At 31.3% G+C, this 18611-nt stretch overlaps 4 pseudogenes; 3 read left to right on the top strand and 1 right to left on the bottom strand.

Annotated features, from left to right (window-relative positions):
- On the top strand, positions 1–3043 carry LOC145584183 (protein SOMBRERO pseudogene; annotated as a pseudogene).
- Positions 3044–5537: 2494 nt separating this feature from the next.
- LOC145585205 (berberine bridge enzyme-like 21 pseudogene) lies at positions 5538–7133 on the top strand (annotated as a pseudogene).
- Positions 7134–9088: 1955 nt separating this feature from the next.
- Positions 9089–10915, bottom strand: LOC145585206 (berberine bridge enzyme-like 19 pseudogene; annotated as a pseudogene).
- A 5770-nt stretch (positions 10916–16685) lies between these two features.
- LOC145585208 (berberine bridge enzyme-like 21 pseudogene) lies at positions 16686–18424 on the top strand (annotated as a pseudogene).
- Positions 18425–18611: the final 187 nt, after the last annotated feature.

Consider the following 18611-nt stretch of genomic DNA (forward strand, 5'->3'; position numbering starts at 1 on the left):
ATGATGCCAGGAAATGGTGGTAATGGCCAAATCTCCGTTCCTCCAGGGTTTCGCTTTCATCCGACTGATGAAGAACTACTATACTATTATTTGAAGAAAAAGGTTTCTTATGAAGCTATTGATCTTGATGTTATTAGAGAAGTTGACCTTAACAAGCTTGAACCATGGGATCTCAAAGGTTAGCTATATTGCTTAACATACATATCACATATATACCTTCTTCTTTATTTTTATTTGCTTACAAGTACAAAAATCTTTACTTAATAGTGTGGTTTTAGGTCTTTCCTTTAGGATATCTTGGATAATATGAAGTATAAACTTATGTAGAGATATTATAGAGCTAATAATCTTACAATAGATCGAATAGTAAGACTTAAGATTTGAGCTTGAAGGTCATCATCATGTTTGTTGTTGCATGATATAGTAGAGTGCTTATCAAATTCCAAAAAATAAAATGGAAAAAAGACTTAAAATTTAAGCTATTGAAATTTCTTTTAGGGCTTATAAACTTATAATCGATCTGATAATAATAAGAGTTAATTAAGATTTGAGCATGAAATAACTCATCATCTTTGTTAGTAGTTTCATGGTATATACTCTAATCTTATACATAATTTTATGTTTTCCTTTTTTATTCATCTACATCAAATAATAGCAACATGATATAGGACGAACTAGGGTCCTAACTCCTAGATACTTTGGATCCGATACTACCAACCTTTATTAATTTATTTTTAATTCTTTGCACAAGTTCATACGGAGTTAGCTAGTTCATAAAAAAAAAAAAATGAAATTAAACTCAATAATATTTTGGAGGTGATGATCCCAAACCATAGGTTTCATCAACCCGCTAAATAAGACTTTTAGATGAACTCATTGACATCTGCTAATACAATATTTTTTAAAACATGTTTAACTTTGCATGGGCATCTCGAGGGCTTCTTAATCATATAGTAGTATTTATGTAAGAGTCGTACTTAGAAAGTGATTTTAAATTTCATTTAAAAAAAAGTGTTTCTTAAGTTCTTATGCTCTTGTTTTCTTCATCTGAATAATATAGATTTGTAGTGCTACATGATTCGAATTGGATTTTTGTTACACAATGAGTTTTTATGTTAAAAAGGTATAGAAATGACAAATAAGTTGTTTCGATTAAATCATATTTTGTTTGGTCATATTTGATAGTGGACCATTCAGTATTAACAAATTACTACTGTATGTATTTATTATGAAAAAACGACGGATATTATTAGAATTTAATTTCATAATGAAGGTTGAATGAAGTTCATGCATGTTATTCACTTTTTGGATAGCAATATGTTATGAGATTATATCCTAGATAAGTTTTTCTAGCATGTTAGAAATCTTTATTTTGGCAGCATCTACAAAGTGATGCTAATACCATGCATGCAATGTTGTTATACAGATAGATGCAGGATAGGTTCAGGACCTCAAAATGAATGGTACTTCTTCAGCCACAAGGACAAAAAGTATCCAACAGGTACACGAACAAACCGTGCCACGGCAGCCGGATTTTGGAAAGCCACCGGGAGAGACAAGGCAATCTACCTTGGCAACAATGCAAAGCGAATCGGCATGAGGAAAACCTTAGTCTTCTACACCGGACGTGCTCCTCATGGTCACAAGACGGATTGGATCATGCATGAATACCGACTCAACGATGAAGATCCTCAACTTCAGGTAGGTTTAAATTTCTAAATTAAAAGCTTTTATCCATAAAAATTGGTATAGTTTAAAGCAAGATTACAGCTAGCCTTTTTGAGCATATCAATAATTGAGGTTTACTTTTAACTTTTTAAGGCTTGGATTCAGGATTAATCATATTATTGTACGTTGGAACTTGTTTGTACTAGCATAGATAAATAATTTTTGACGCTTATGTAAAGTGATAACACAAATGAAAGAGAACTTCCTTATTCCATTAACCTAGAAAATTTTCTTAATGTAATCTTCATATATTTCATGTCTATGTGTTCATTTAATTAAGCTTCAATTAAATTTATTTGTACGCGTATTTCATTATGTCCATCATACCGAAAATGAAAATTTTCAGCTAGATATAGATCCATGATTTAGGGGTTGTAATCATGCACATATATGTAACCAGGTACACCAAAGACGACATTCTAAGATGTATATGTCCCCCTTAGAGTGTCAGATCCAAGAATTAATTAATTAAATTTAAGTTATTAATAACTGTCATTTTTATAATAGTTTATACAAGAAAAAGAGGTAGTTGAATGAAAAAAAAAGATATATTAATAAGTTGTTTCTCCATAGTTCATTTAACCTTTATAGATATACAAGTAGATAATCTATGCTTGCGACTAATTTGGGGTGGTTTTTCTTTCATTGTTTTAGCAAGAAGATGGATGGGTGGTGTGCCGAGTCTTCAAGAAGAAGAACCATGGAAGAGGTTTACACTCTGAACTACTACACGAAGACGATTACGATAATCCTAACCCTACAAATAATCACCCCACCTCAAGCCACATGATAAAGCCAAGCACCAACCCTACTACTTCTACAACCCTATTCCCACCAAGGCAACATGCTTACAACGTCCAACCCTTAATGTTTCCTAATAACTACTATAACCCTGATTACACTTTCGATGGCGCTATGCACCTCCCACAATTGGCTAGCTCCGACACATTATCAGCCGCCGGTGGTAGCACTCTCTTTACTACCATGGATAATATACTGAGACTAAGTACCTCCGCTGGAGGACTAATAAACACACAACAATTGTTAGCTAATGGCGGCGAGTGGGGGTTCTTGGATAAGCTTCTTGCCAACTACCAAAGCTTGGACCAGCATCAACAACAACAACAAGACCCATCACATAACAAGATTGTAGCCGGCGCCATAGCAAACCATGATATCCTAGGAATGAGCTCAACTAGTGCTCTTCAACTTCAACAACATAAGTTTTGTTAAGGGTTTTTAAAGATTGTGTAACCTTGAAACAAAGGGCAAGGGTTTATAGACTTTAATGCAATCAGTCTGTATTTATTCATTTGCTTCATTCTACTATAGTCTAATAAACTTCTTTAGGAATTCATAGTTTTATAGATATTGTTTGCTATGCCTTTTTTTTATTCCTTATGGTTTTTGATAATTGTTCCTTTTACCTTTTATGCCAAATATTACATATTTTGACCATAAATAATCACTAAATATTTATTCCATTCTTTTATAGTTGACATGTTTTGACTTTTGACACTACTCAGCCTCTTTACTTTGACTAGTGTTTGTTATTTTAAATAAAATAAAACATAATTATGTGAGATTTTGTTATATTCATCTTAACGTAACGTATATTTTTAAAATACCAATTTTTTTTTATTTATAAATTTTACTTATTAAAAATTAAATATAATAGATATTGAACTTATAAAATAAAACATAATTATGTGAGATTTTGTTATATTCATCTTAACGTAACGTATATTTTTAAAATACCAATTTTTTAGTATATTTTTAAAATACCAATTTTTTTTTATTTTTTTATAATATTTACTTATTAAAAATTAAATATAATAGATATTGAACTTATAAAAAAAACATCTCAACCATAAAATTAAAGAACATACAAATGATGTATGTAAGATAGTTTTATAAGAAATACATAATTTTGTAACCAAGTTGCTATCATGCTATGCTTTGATCAAGACCATTGAATTTTTAGCATTTAAAAAACACCATGCATTCAATGATACATACACACATAGCACATATATATTATTGTTGGATCACTAAGTTAAACAATCACGATTCTTAATGAGTAAATAATTTCTTTGATTAGATCAAATCAAACCCACTTCAAAGTTTGATTAGCTACCTTCATAAGAACGATCAATGATTGATTATTGCTTTATAAAATAATACTCGTTTATCCTTGATTGAAGTTAAACTTTTTGCTCAAAATTTACGTTTCCTTCTTTATGAAAATTTACAGGCAGGTACGCGTATTAACAAATAAAATGTACGTAGCATGGTAAACGGACGTAAACAATGTACTGAATTTGAGTGCAAGAAAAGCATCACATCATGATGGACTATGGTTATGATCGAGAGATACATCCTAATCGACATTTAAAAATATTAATTAAGCCTTGCATTGTTATCTTCACCATTTTTTTTTTCTTTCTTTTTTTTGAGTCGATATAATTTTTGGTATTAGTCCCAATATATATATTACAACTTTATATTTTTCAAAGTTAATTTGAATATAAGGGCTACTTTAACATGATTAAGGTTAATGTGTATCTCTATTATCAGTATTATGTAGCTAATTAACTATTTAAAAAATTGATGTACAATTGGGTTTCATAACATGATATATGTGAGTGCGAGCTTAATTTGTTATAAGTACATGGTAGATGATAATATTTTGTCCTTTCATTCTATTCATACAGAGTATTAAGGATGCAAAAATCAGTTTCCCAATTTTTGTTTCATCTCTTTTAGCACTATTTGTTAAACTTTTTTACTTTTTTGTACTTTTATATAATAAATGAGTCGAACTTTTGAAAAACAAAAAGAGTATTAAAGATCATCAAAAGCCATTAGAAGCCATGAATATCAATGGTAGTCACAACAAAAAGTTTAAATGAGAGCATCTTGTAACAGCCACTTGAACTCTGTATGATCTATTCCATCCGTTCTTTTTTGTTCTAACTGTGTATATCTGTCCGGACTCCGGAAGTTGGGCCAATATGAAGACGAGCAATAGAGGAAATGATTACGTCTGATTACTCATGTTAAAGAATTTTCTACCTTTTAGAAGAGAGATAAAGACTAAGGTATTATTTATAATTTTAATGGATCAGGATATAATGGGCTTAGGCCCTGTATTTTTTGAAAAAAAGCCCAACAGAAAACGCTTAGAAGCCAGTATCTACGTTTCACAATTTAGGCTCATTATAAGCTTAATAAATATGAAGAGAGCTTGATTTTACTTCATTTTGAGAGAACACACTTATAAAAGTATAAATTTGAAATTTTGAAAATGATTATCTTAATGATGTATGGCTCTCTTTATTTCTTTTAGGGCTCAAGTTGTAATTTTTGTACAGTTTTCAATATCTATTTTGAATCAAGTACTCCATACACTTAAATTATAAACTATGGTCTAAAACTGTCAATAGATATTCTCCTTTATTTGCAAAAGGCTTATGATATGTCCATGAAAAGCTAATCCTAATCGTTGTCTCACCTCATTAATCTAACCGATCAAAAACTATACTAGGTTTAGTTCTATTCTATAAGACAATCCTTCAAAACAAGAAGCAAAAGTTTAATTGTGGGTTTTAAAATGGCTAAACTTAACAATTACAACTATTATATCATCTTTAATGACAAAGAGTAAATTAAGGATTGTTATTAATATCAAAGAATGTGAGATCAAATAAATAGACAAATAAATAATACCCATCCATTTATAACTTTGTAACATTATTTATTTAATAGAATTCATGCAATTTATTTTTGTAACTAGTCCCTAAACAAAAATGGGCACAAACATCAACTCCTTTCTATTATTTCCATGTTATTTTTTAATCTTATTATCTTCATTTTCACAAACATTGTCTTTAGATCCTACATACAACAACTTCCTTCAATGTCTAAAAAACCAAACAAATTCACCAACAAACATCACAAACATTCTTTATGCACAACAAACTCCAAATTACAATTCTATCCTACTAGCCTATATTAGAAACCTTAGATTTGCATACCCAACAACACCAAAACCACAACTTATAATCACACCCTTTAACCCCTCCCAAATATCCGCCACCGTGGTATGCGCGCGCAACCTCGGCCACCATATCAAAATCCGTAGTGGCGGCCATGACTACGACGGTCTATCCTACACCTCGGACCACCCATTCGTCATCCTCGATATGCAAAACCTACGACGTATCGAAGTAGACCCTAAGGCTGCAACTGCCTACGTTGAGGCAGGTTCAACTTTAGGTGAACTTTACTACCGAATACAAGAAAAATCCAACACCCTCGGGTTTCCGGCCGGGGTTTGCCCTACCGTGGGTGTAGGAGGCCATGTTAGCGGTGGTGGTTACGGCAACATGATCAGAAAACACGGGTTATCCGTTGACCATATAATCGATGCCACGGTCGTTGATGCACAAGGTCGGATTTTAAACCGTAGCTCCATGGGTGATGACTTGTTTTGGGCTATACGAGGCGGCGGCGGGGCTAGCTTCGGTGTTGTGGTTTCCTACACCGTGAACCTTGTGCCTGTGCCAGAAATCGTAACCGTTTTTAACATCCAGCGTTACCTTAAGGATAACGCTACGGAATTGGTGCATAAGTGGCAGTTTGTTATGCAAGATATTGATCATAATTTATTTATCAGATTATTATTACAGCCTGTAAATGATCCTCAGATTAAGGGTAAAAGTACAGGCAGAGTTACTTTCATGGCATTATACTTAGGTGATTCTAATACATTAGTTACCCTACTAGGCGGTAAATTTCCCGAACTTGGTTTAAAAAACGAGGATTGCAAAGAAATGAGTTGGGGTAAATCAACATTGTTTTGGGCAAATTTCGACAACAATACTAAACCTGAAGTATTGTTAAACAGGACCTTCACAGCTAACTATTCGAAGCGAAAATCGGATTACGTGCAAACACCGATGACATTGTTACAGTTAAAGCAAATGTGGAATAAGATAGTGACTTTGGCACAACCAGGGTTGGTATTCAACTTGTATGGTGGAAGAATGAATGAGGTTCCGGCGACGGATACGCCGTTTCCTCATAGGAAAGGGAACTTGTTTAAGATTCAGTACTCTGATAGTTGGCATGATGCAGGGCAAGAGGCTAATGATAAACATATTGGGTTAATTAGGGAGCTTCATAATTTTATGACACCATTTGTTTCTAAAAACCCAAGGGGTGCTTATTTTAATTATAGGGATATTGATATTGGTGTTAGTCATAATGGGACTTACCAAGAAGGGGAAGTTTATGGTAGGAAGTATTTTAAGGGGAATTTTGATAGGTTAGTAAAGGTCAAGACTTTGGTTGATCCAACTAACTTTTTTAGGAATGAGCAAAGTATTCCAACACAGAGATAATAATTGGGTGTTACACTGAAATAAAATCGTTTAGGATGTTGATTACTTAGTTTTATACGAAGTATTGAATAGTTTTATTTATATTAATTTACAATGTGGGCAAAAAATTAAAGAGTTCGTTTACTCTTTTCATCCTATAGAAAAATTCTCATCATTTATTAGGCAAGTGATTTAATAAGAGGGTTGGTGAATGCGATTTTGTTCAGTATAAGTTAATTAGAAAATTAATTAGGTGGTGAAAATTCTATAGTTTTTTTCAATTGTGGTAAGAGAAAGTGACAATCATAATGTGTTTTAAGGGAGCACGGGAGTAGTAAGAAGATGAACATAAAACAATAACATCGAAAAAGGAAAGCATTATTATATTATATGGACCCAAGTCAAAGGAGAAATGATTTTTTTTTTCTTTTTTTAATACAAGCGACAAAAGAAAAATAAGATTGCTCCGTCAAAAAAAAAAAATGATTTTTTTGGCACATAATTTTTTTGAGATATAATAATTCCTAAAAAAATTTCCAAATTTTCATGTATTACTTTGTCATGAGTCACATAACTATATATCAAAATTAAATATTTAGGCCAATGATTTGCAATGTAGATTAACAATGTTCTTCAAATAAACTTCGACATTTGAAATGTTTGTTTCTATCGGTTTAATTATTATGTTAAAGCCTATTGACTAGTCCCAAATTCGTAACATATAAAATCTACTCCGTAACATGGAAGGCTTAGTGTTAAGGAGTGTTTGGCCTAAAGTTGATCAAAATATACATGTTGGTTTTGAATTTGAATTGTACTGGAAAAGGATGTACCAATTTTAAGAAGTCGCATACAAATTAATAAAATTTATGAAATTTACATATTTGAGACTTATAGCCATACATACTAATACAAATTCAGCAAGACCTCAATTAATTTATTTTTTCTTATATATTAGTTTCTAAAACCTGCCAAAGACTGATTAAATCAATATAATAAACCAAACCGTGAAAATTAAAGGTGTTTTGCTATCATAATTATATTTGGTATGAATGATATCATACATTATATCAATATAGTCTAATTCATAGTGGCTTATTTCATGAGAAGAAAACAAGTAACAACAAAGAGATATTTAAACTAGTGTTGATCTAGTCATGAATCATGGTCCCTTTTTAAGTGTGAAATTTGATTGTTGTAGTACCAAAACATCACATGATTCCATGTTCCTTGTTCCATGTTCCGTACCAAGCCTACCCATGTTATCATCTAGAATAGTAAACTTGGTGTATGCTGGTTTTTTTGTATTCGGATTTTTTAGAATTGCAACTTTTAAGTCAGTGATCAACTCTTTATATCTCATGGTCGTCACACCTCAGGCAGAAATCTCCTTCATTGTGAAATGTATGTATTATACCACACGAACTTACGAAGTATTTGATTACAATTTATTACATAAGAAATTAAGTTTATCATTAGTAAGTTAATTCTCCGATCACTTATGTATGTATGCAGTACTATATCTATATATGCCATTGATCTACAACAACTGAAGGTGGTAGTCATATACGTCTCGGGTACTTTGATTTACAATCTTCAGCTTAAGTATTATTTTAAGCACCTATTCAGTACAAACTCCTTAGATCATTAACTTGGTTTAATTTAAATCTTTAATATGTGTCTCTTATCTGCATGTTATTGGTGAATTGAACCATATATATACTACCTTTGTTTCATATTATTTGCAATAATTTGACATATAGTAGAGAGAAAAAATGTCTAATAATTACAAATATTATTAAACGGAGGTAGTATGAATACTTTATTGTTGTAATTTAGGGACGGAGGGAGTAGAATCCTTTTACATTAACAATAGAAAGGAGGAATGTAATTTAGGGACGGAGGGAGTAGAATCCTTTTACATTAACCACCGATGCACGAGTGCACGACCAAAATTGATTTCGAGAGAGGACAAAGAAATAAATTTTGTATCCTTTTATATAATAAGAAAAGAAAAATGTATACCAACATAATTGTAACAATAAAAGCCTTTCGATCAATATTAAAATCAACAACCTACAACTTTTTAGTACATAACGCTTTATATAAATTAAAATCAAATCACTAGATAAGAAGTTGCACATAATTTCTATTTATCCCCCAATGATTTCGAAGTCGGAATACTTTGCTCATTCCTAAAAAAGTTATCGGGATCAACCAAACTCTTAACTTTCACTAACCTATCAAAATTCCCCATAAAATACTTTCTACCATAAACTTCCCCTTCTTTGTAAGTCCAATTATGACTAACACCAATATCAATATCCCTATAATTAAAATAAGCACCCCTTGGATTTTTTGATACATAAGGTGTCATAAAGTCATGAAGTTCTCTAATCAACCCAATATTCTTATCATCATCCATTTTCCCTGCATCTTTCCAACTAATTGAGTATTGAATCTTAAATAAATTACCTCTCCTATGAGGAAATGGTGTATCCGACGACGAAATCTCGTTCATTCTTCCACCATACGAGTTAAATACCAACCCCGGTTTCGCCAAGGCAATCAGCTTCCTCCATAGTAAATTCAGCCCTACTTTAGTGACCGGTTTTTGTACATAATCCGATTTTCTCTTCGAGTAATTTGCGGAGTAGTTCCTACTTAAGAGAACTTCAGGGGATGTTTCGTTGTCGAAATTAGCCCAAAACAACGTTGATTTACCCCAACTCATTTCCAAGCAATCTTCCTTCTTAAGACCAAGTTCAGGAAATTGTTTTTTGAGTAAAGAATGTAATGTACTTGAATCACCTAAATAAAGGGCTATAAAAGTAACTCTACCTGTTTTTTTACCTTTATTTTGAGGATCACTTACAGGCTGTAATAATAATCTGATAAATAAATTATGATCAATGTCTTTCATTAGTAACTGCCACTTATAAACTAAATCCGTTGCATTTTCTCTAATAAACCGCTTAATGTTAAAAACCGTTACTTTTTCCGGTACTGGGACTAGCTTCACCGTGTAGGAAACTACAACGGCGAAACTAGCACCACCGCCGCCTCGTATAGCCCAAAACAAGTCCTCACCCATGGAGGTCCGGTTCAAGATCCGACCCATTGAGTCGACAACGGTGGCGTCGGTTATATGGTCAACGGACAACCCATGTTTTCTTATCATGTTGCCGTACCCGCCACCGCTGACGTGGCCTCCTACGCCTACTGTAGGGCAAACTCCGGCCGGAAACCCGAATTTATTTGTTTTTATTTGAATGTTGTAGTAGAGTTCCCCCAGAGTTGAACCTGCCTCCATGTAGGCAGTTCCGGCTCTAGGGTCTACTACGATACGTCGTAAGTTTTTCATATCGAGGATGACGAATGGGGTGTTGGAGATGTATGATAGGCCATCGTAGTCATGGCCGCCACTACGGATTTTGAGTTGGTGGCCGAGGTTGCGAGCGCATACAACGGTGGCGGATACTTGGGAGGGGTTGTAGGGTGTGATTATGAGTTGTGGTTTTGGTGTTGTAGGGTATGTGAATCTAAGGTTTCGAATGTAGGCTTGCAGGATTGAATTGTAGTTTGTGTTTTGTTTTGAGTAGAGAATTTTGGGGATGTTTGTTGATGAAATTGATTGTTGTTTTAGGCATTGGAAGAAGTTATTGTATGTAGAATTTGAAGATAATGCTTGTGAGATTATGGAGAGTAGGATTAAAAGATAATAGGGGAGTAGAAAAGAGTTGGTATTTGTCTTCATTTTTTGTGAAATTTTAGGATTACTTGGTACTGGAATTTATGTTGTGTTTAATTTGTTATGTTGTGTTTTTATATTAGTACTAGTCAACGTGGTTTGAAATCTTTGTCAAGAAGAGTGATTTATTACCTATTCCGTCCAAAATATCTAGTGCACCCATTTGATATCCTAAATGTTTAAGATTATAATCCTTATTAATCAATCAATATAATCCTCGCTCGTTCCTTAGCTGTTAGGTGTTGTGCTTGGTCAAGGCTAGGTCCAATTTGTGTTTTCTTCTTAAATACATCCCACATAATTAGGTAGGTATGAGATGCATGTCATATACCTTTTAGACCCCAGTCTTTAGAGCTGCTTTGCTCTGCTCTGTTGAAATCTGCTCTACTCTGCTCTGCTCTACCCTGCTCTGCTCTGCTTAAAAATAATACTTAATATTAAATTATAATAATAATAATTAATATTAAATAATAATAATAATAAATAATCAATATTTAATAGTAACAATAATTAATATTGAATTATTATAATAATAATAATTAATATTTAATAATAATAATAATACTATTAAAAATTAATATTTAATAATAGTAATAATAATAATAATAATTAATAATTAATATTTAATAATAATAATATCATTAAAAATTAATATTTAATAATTATATAATAATTAATTTGAATTATAATAATAATAATAATAAATAATTAATATTTAATAATATTAATATTAATAATAATAATTAATATTAATAATAATAATTAATATTTGATCATAATAATATTAATAATAATAATAATGAATAATAATAATAGTAATAATAATAGTGATAATAATAATGATAATAATAATAATTATTATTATTATTAATTGATTTTTTATAATAAAAATTAATATTTAAAGATAATACTAATTATTAATTTTTAATAATAATAATAAAAATAATAATTAAATAATATTTAATAATAATCATTATTATAATAATAATGCGATAAAATTAATAATAGTAATAGTAGTAGTAGTAATAATAATAACAATAATAATAATAATAATTATTATTATTATTAGTAGTAGTAATAATAATAATAATTATCCTTTAATGTTTCTGTAAAACACTGTAAATATACTAATTAGTTTTTTTTTTTTTTTTTTTTTTAGAGAGCCACAAGGACGGGGGTGAGAATCGATCCCAAGATATCTTGAAATCGGGAGGGAACTCTAACCACTTGAGCTATCCCTCACTCTCATATGTATTAGTTCATGAATATTCCGTATGATTAAGCTTTCAATCATATTCTATTATTAACATGAATTGCCATTTCTTAATAACTTCCCCAAAAAAAAAAAAAAAAAAATACATTTACATTGTGTTTTCCATTATCATTACTCTTGAATTTTTATTTTCACGTCAACCAATCTCATTAATTACGACGTTTTACATTTTTCATAACTCTTCTTAATCATGATATCGATCTAGGATGTAAATAGATTTTATTTATGAGTGGACGGATCCGTGAGAGGATAGAATAGTTGATTGGTCACATAAGTTGAATAAAGGAAAAGTAGAAAACGAGTGAGGAAAAAAAGATGAGATTGAGAGGCTAATACCCTACGTTCGTGGCATTGTAAGGACAGAAAATTCAGAAAATTGAAATGAGGATATTGTGCAGATTGTTACGTAGGGCCATGTGAGACTAGGGACTCAAAGAAAATTCAACACACAAATTCGAAGATAATATGTTAGCAATGCAATGGACAGTTTAATTTGACCTCTAATGCACTAAAATTTTATTCTTGAAAAATCAAAAAATAAATAATGGAGCACTAATTTTAGTTGATAAGATCATATCATTATGAAATTGGAAACAAATTTCAATTTTTTTAAGGAGTTTGTACCCCTAATATTGATATTGCTTATAAGATTAGTCCCCATGATAAAGACTATAGCAACGACGGTCTATGTCGAACAAATCTGGTGTTATTTGGACTTTAATTGGAGACTATCTTGCTGAAGGTTGTAAATCTTCATTGATTCATGGATTGTGTAAGGCTGGACATTTATTAAAGCAAGGATCACATCTTTTTGGGGACGACATGCCTTTAAGAGTGAAAATAGTACAGTGCACCTGGGTGCACCATGCGCATGGTGCACCCGGAAAGAACATTAGGCTTATTTTAAAGAACATGAGAAAAAAAAAAGAACATACGAGTGTTTGAAAAAGAACATGCTAGTATTTGAAAAAGAACATGCACAATAGTGTTCAACAAAAGAACATGTTTGTGTTTGACAAAGAACATGGCCTCCGAAAATAACATTAGACATATTTTAAAGAACATGGAATAAAAATAACATATTAGTATTTGAAAAAAGAACAAGCTAGTGTTTGAAAAAGAACATGCTAGTATTTGAAAAAGAACATGCATAATAATCTTCAACAAAAGAACATGTTTGTGTTTGACAAAGAACATGGCCTCCGAAAAGAACATTAGGCATATTTTAAAGAACATGGAATAAAAAGAACATGTTACTGTTTGAAAAAGAACAAGCTAGTGTTTGAAAAATTAACCTTGCTTGGTTATTTTCCAGTTGGCTTCAATTCGTTACTATTCTTCTTTCTTCTCCAATTGTTCTTTTTTGAACAACTTGTACTTCATAGCTTTATTTTATTTTTATTTTTTTTTAAAAAAATCCCAAATTCACAAAATCAAACACTTTGACTTTAAAATTATTGACGAAAAATAATTCGCATGTACAAAATTTATACTTACATTTTACTTGAATCCACCATTTGTTCAAGTTTGAAGGTTGAATTGTTGAAACAAGTTCAATTTTTTTCTTGGGTTTCATTTTGAAGATGAACAATTTTGCTATTTTGATATTTTTTGAAAAAATAGAAAAAGATAGAGAGAAAAGTTCTAGAGAGAGAAAATTAGTACTTTGGAAATGGTTTTTACCCAAACAGTAGAAGAGGTACCAGTATTAGGAGATTGAAGCAAAATGAGAGCAATTTGAGGACTTCATTGAAATTTTTAGATGAAAACAATGGTGTAAAGGAGAGAGAAAATTGGCAGCAAGAAAGAGAGTGATAGGGAGGGAAAGAGGAGTGAGAAATTGCAGGAGAAGAGAATAATGGATTTACAGTTGCAATAAAATAAAAACATGTTCATTTTTTACCCCATGTTCTTTTAAATATAGTAAATGTTCTTTTGGGTGCACCATGTGCATGGTGCACCCGGGTGCACCAACCACAAATTACTTTAAGTGTACTTTAATATATTCGAGCTAAGGCCTTGTTCTTGTCACTCTCTGCTTTTGTTCTTAAGATAGAGAGAAAAGTTCTAGAGAGAGAAAATTAGTACTTTGGAAATGGTTTTTACCCAAACAGTAGAAGAGGTACCAGTATTAGGAGATTGAAGCAAAATGAGAGCAATTTGAGAACTTCATTGAAATTTTTAGATGAAAACAATGGTGTAAAGGAGAGAGAAAATTGGCAGCAAGAAAGAGAGTGATAGGGAGGGAAAGAGGAGTGAGAAATTGCAGGAGAAGAGAATAATGGATTTACAGTTGCAATAAAATAAAAACATGTTCATTTTTTACCCCATGTTCTTTTAAATATAGTAAATGTTCTTTTGGGTACACCATGTGCATGGTGCACCCGGGTGCACCAACCACAAATTACTTTAAGAGTACTTTAATATATTCGAGCTAAGGCCTTGTTCTTGTCACTCTCTGCTTTTGTTCTTAAATTAGTTATTTAGTGTGACAAATATATTATACTCTGTACCATTTATACACCCTCTATATCTTAATATTCTAGTCATTTTGCTTTTGCTCAGTAGTCAAAATCCCCTGCTAATTTTTAGTTATTATTACGCACTACGTACTAATGATTCAATCGAGGAAGTTAGCTTGTGGGATGATGATAGTTATTAAGGAGGTTAATGTTGAAAGTTGTTGGATATTTTTTTTGTTTTTTTTTTTTTAAAGTCCACAAAAAAAAAGAGGATTAATAAGCTAAGGGTTTTGAAAAATAACATTTTTTTTATATAATACTCCTTATATAATAATATTGTTCAATTTCCATTGTTTAAAGTTAGATACTCCTGATTCCTGACATCTAAAAAAGGGATGTTATAGGAGGGTTTTCATATACTTCATCCGTTTTTCTTTTATTGTACCATAAGAACTTTTACACTATTTACTCAATCTTTTTTGACCATCATTTGTGATTTATCTATTAGGAAAAACATTAGTCATGTGAGATCTAGTTAGATTCGTCTCGAAATTTACTTTTAAATATCAACTTTTATAATTTTTACAAAAGTATAATTAGATATAAAAATAGCTTAAGTAATGCATTGGCAAGCATAAAACCCCCCATACTGCAATAAAAAAAGAACGGAGGAAGTATAAATAAATTTGTAGTGAATATAATATAAATTAATTTAAGGTTAGTTTATTTAAGTAAGGTTTGGAATGATGTCCTTAAAATTTATATATATATATATAAAAAAAAAAAAAAAAAAAAAAAAAAAAAAAAAAAAAAAACTTTTATATTATTATACATAAAGTCTTGTGTACAACAGGTGTTCATTAATTTATTGTAAAATCGATAAAAGTTATGTTAAAAATACTTAAAGTTACCCTTTATAATGCAAAAGTGATTATTTTTCTATTAATAAATTTTATCTAACAAAAAACTTATAATGTATTAGATTAATCATATTAGTCTTTATAGTATGTAATCACGTATCTATAAGAAAATATACATTAAAATAAAATTTAAATCAATGACAAATTAAAAGTTACCCTTTAAGTGGTTAAAGTTAACATAAATATAGTTAAAGTTATGCTAAAACTGATCGTTTTACAATAAAATTAATGTACACTCATTGTACACAAGACTTATTATTCATTATTATATAGATACTGATTCTATTAATATTATTTCCATTTATCATATATTGTAAATTCCATTTAGGTAGTACAATTGGTTGTAAATGATGTATGTATAATACTTTGTAATTGGTAAAAGTCTCAAACTTTGATAAAATGTCTAATAGTTGAAAAGTCTAATAACTTAAAAGTCTCCATTTTTTTTGACATTGCATTATAATGTTGATTGAAGGACATAAAAAATCCATTGACCTATTTTTTTTGAGTCAATCCTCCTCTTTAATTTTATAGCTCACTATGGAAAATACAATTTTTCCAATTATAAAAGTTGAAATTAATAACCTTTAACAACACATATTCGTATTAACAACCGAATAAATTATATGAACAGATCACATGCAAATGTCCTGAAATTTTCATTTTATCTTTTGTCACCTACCATACTACAGTAAAGCAGAAAGCAACATCCTTTTTACAACGTGAACAAGAATATCTTCCTCTTCACAACAACTATATCCCCTCTCCAAATATGACTTTTCAAACCTTTCACTTTCACATTGATTATAAAAAATTAAAAATAAAATAAAATAAAATACACCAACTTACTAATCAATACAACATTCCCTATTTATTTAATTACTTCATATAGATATATTTGTCCTATTTGATTTTTGCAAACATTTGAAAAATAATAATGACACAGCGAATTAGTATCTAAATATTTCACAATTGTTTTCTGATCTATTTCCATTTTTCAATGATTCTAATCTATTACAATAGACAATTATAGAGGTCTTTTTTTTTTTTTTTTTTGTTAGATTCAATTGGATAACTTTGACATCTTATCTGATTTTAGAGAATCAATTATTGTAGTATAAACAATGGGCGTTGAAGGAAGTGTACTATATATAAACACACCTTTTTTTTTTTTTTTTTTTTTGAATAATATATAAACACAACTTCAGCACTTAACAAATTTCATCTTTTGCAATCCAAATCCAAAATGAATACAAAGAACAACTCTTACCAACTATCCTATTGTCTTCTAATCCTTTTTTCAACATTGACATTAGCATTATCATTAGATTCTACATACACTAACTTCTTCCAATGCTTGAAAAAACAAACAAATTCATCAACAAACATCTCCAAAATTCTCTACTCCAAAGAAAACACAAACTACAATTCAATCCTACAAGCATACATCCGAAACCTTAGATTCACATACCCAACAACACCAAAACCACAACTCATTATCACACCCTTCACCACCTCCCAAGTATCCGCCACTGTCGTATGCGCTCGCAACCTCGGCCACCAACTCAAAATACGTAGTGGCGGCCATGACTTCGATGGATTATCCTACATCTCCGACCACCCATTCATCATCCTCGACATGTTCAACTTCCGTCGTATCGAGGTCAACCCTAAGACCGCAACCGCCTACGTAGAGGCAGGTGCAACACTAGGCGAACTCTTCTACAGGATACAAGAAAAAAGCAACACCCTGGGGTTTCCGGCCGGGGTGTGCCCTACCGTAGGTGTAGGAGGCCACTTCAGCGGTGGCGGATACGGCAACATGATCAGAAAACACGGGTTAACCGTGGATCATATAATCGATGCCACAATCATTGATGTTCGAGGTCGTATATTAAACCGGACCACCATGGGTGAGGACTTATTTTGGGCTATACGAGGTGGCGGTGGTGCTAGTTTCGCCGTTGTAGTCTCATACACCGTTAAGCTTGTCCCCGTACCGGAGACAGTAACCGTTTTTAACATTAAACGGTTTTTATCAGATAATGCTACTGATTTAGTTTACAAGTGGCAGGTTTTAATGAAAGATATTGATCATAATTTGTTCATAAGGTTATTGTTACAACCTGCAAATGATCTTCAACAAAAAGGTAACCTAACCGTACGAGTCACATTTATGTCACTCTTTTTAGGGGATTCGAATTCGTTAGTGTCTCTACTAGACGAAAAATTCCCTGAACTCGGACTCAAGAAGCAAGATTGCTTCGAGATGAGTTGGGTTAAATCGGTAATGTATTGGGGTAACTACGACAACGAAACTTCCCTAGAAGTTTTATTAAATAGGAGTTACACGAATATTTATTTGAAGAGAAAATCGGATTATGTACAAAAACCCATCACAAAAGTAGGGTTGGAGCTATTATGGAAGAAATTGATTGAGTTGAAAAGAATAGGGTTGGTGTTTAACTCTTATGGAGGGAGGATGAACGAGATTTCGTCGACGGCTACACCATTTCCTCATAGGAGAGGGAACTTGTTCAAGATTCAATACTCAGCTGATTGGAAAGTTGGAGGGAAAATGGATGATGATCTTAATGTTGGTTTAATTAGGGAGGTTTATGAATTTATGAAACCTTATGTTTCTAAAAATCCTAGGGGTGCTTACTTAAATTATAGGGATGTTGATATTGGTGTTAGTCATAATTGGACTTACAAAGAAGGAGAAGTTTATGGTAGGAAGTATTTTATGGGTAATTTTGATAGGTTGGTAAAAGTTAAGACTTTGGTTGATCCTAATAATTTTTTTAGGAATGAACAAAGTATTCCAACATTGAAATAAATTATAAAGTGAATAATATGCAAAAATTGTTTTTGTCTTGAATATATATATATATTTTTTCTTGCAATTTCATTTGTACATTGATTTATGCAAAGAATTTAATGGAAAAGATAAAGTGATGGGGCAATTAGCATGTGTCTGTGGGGCTATGAGGGCAATGGTCTTGAACTCTTGATTGATTGAGTGGTGGTGGTTTTGGAATAGTGTCGGTAGAAATAAACTAGAAACAACTTGTGTTGTCTTCCTTTTTTTTT

The sequence above is a fragment of the Chenopodium album genome, chromosome 16, assembly GCF_948465745.1.
Source record: "Chenopodium album chromosome 16, dcCheAlbu1.1, whole genome shotgun sequence".
Classification (NCBI taxonomy): Eukaryota; Viridiplantae; Streptophyta; class Magnoliopsida; order Caryophyllales; family Amaranthaceae; genus Chenopodium; species Chenopodium album.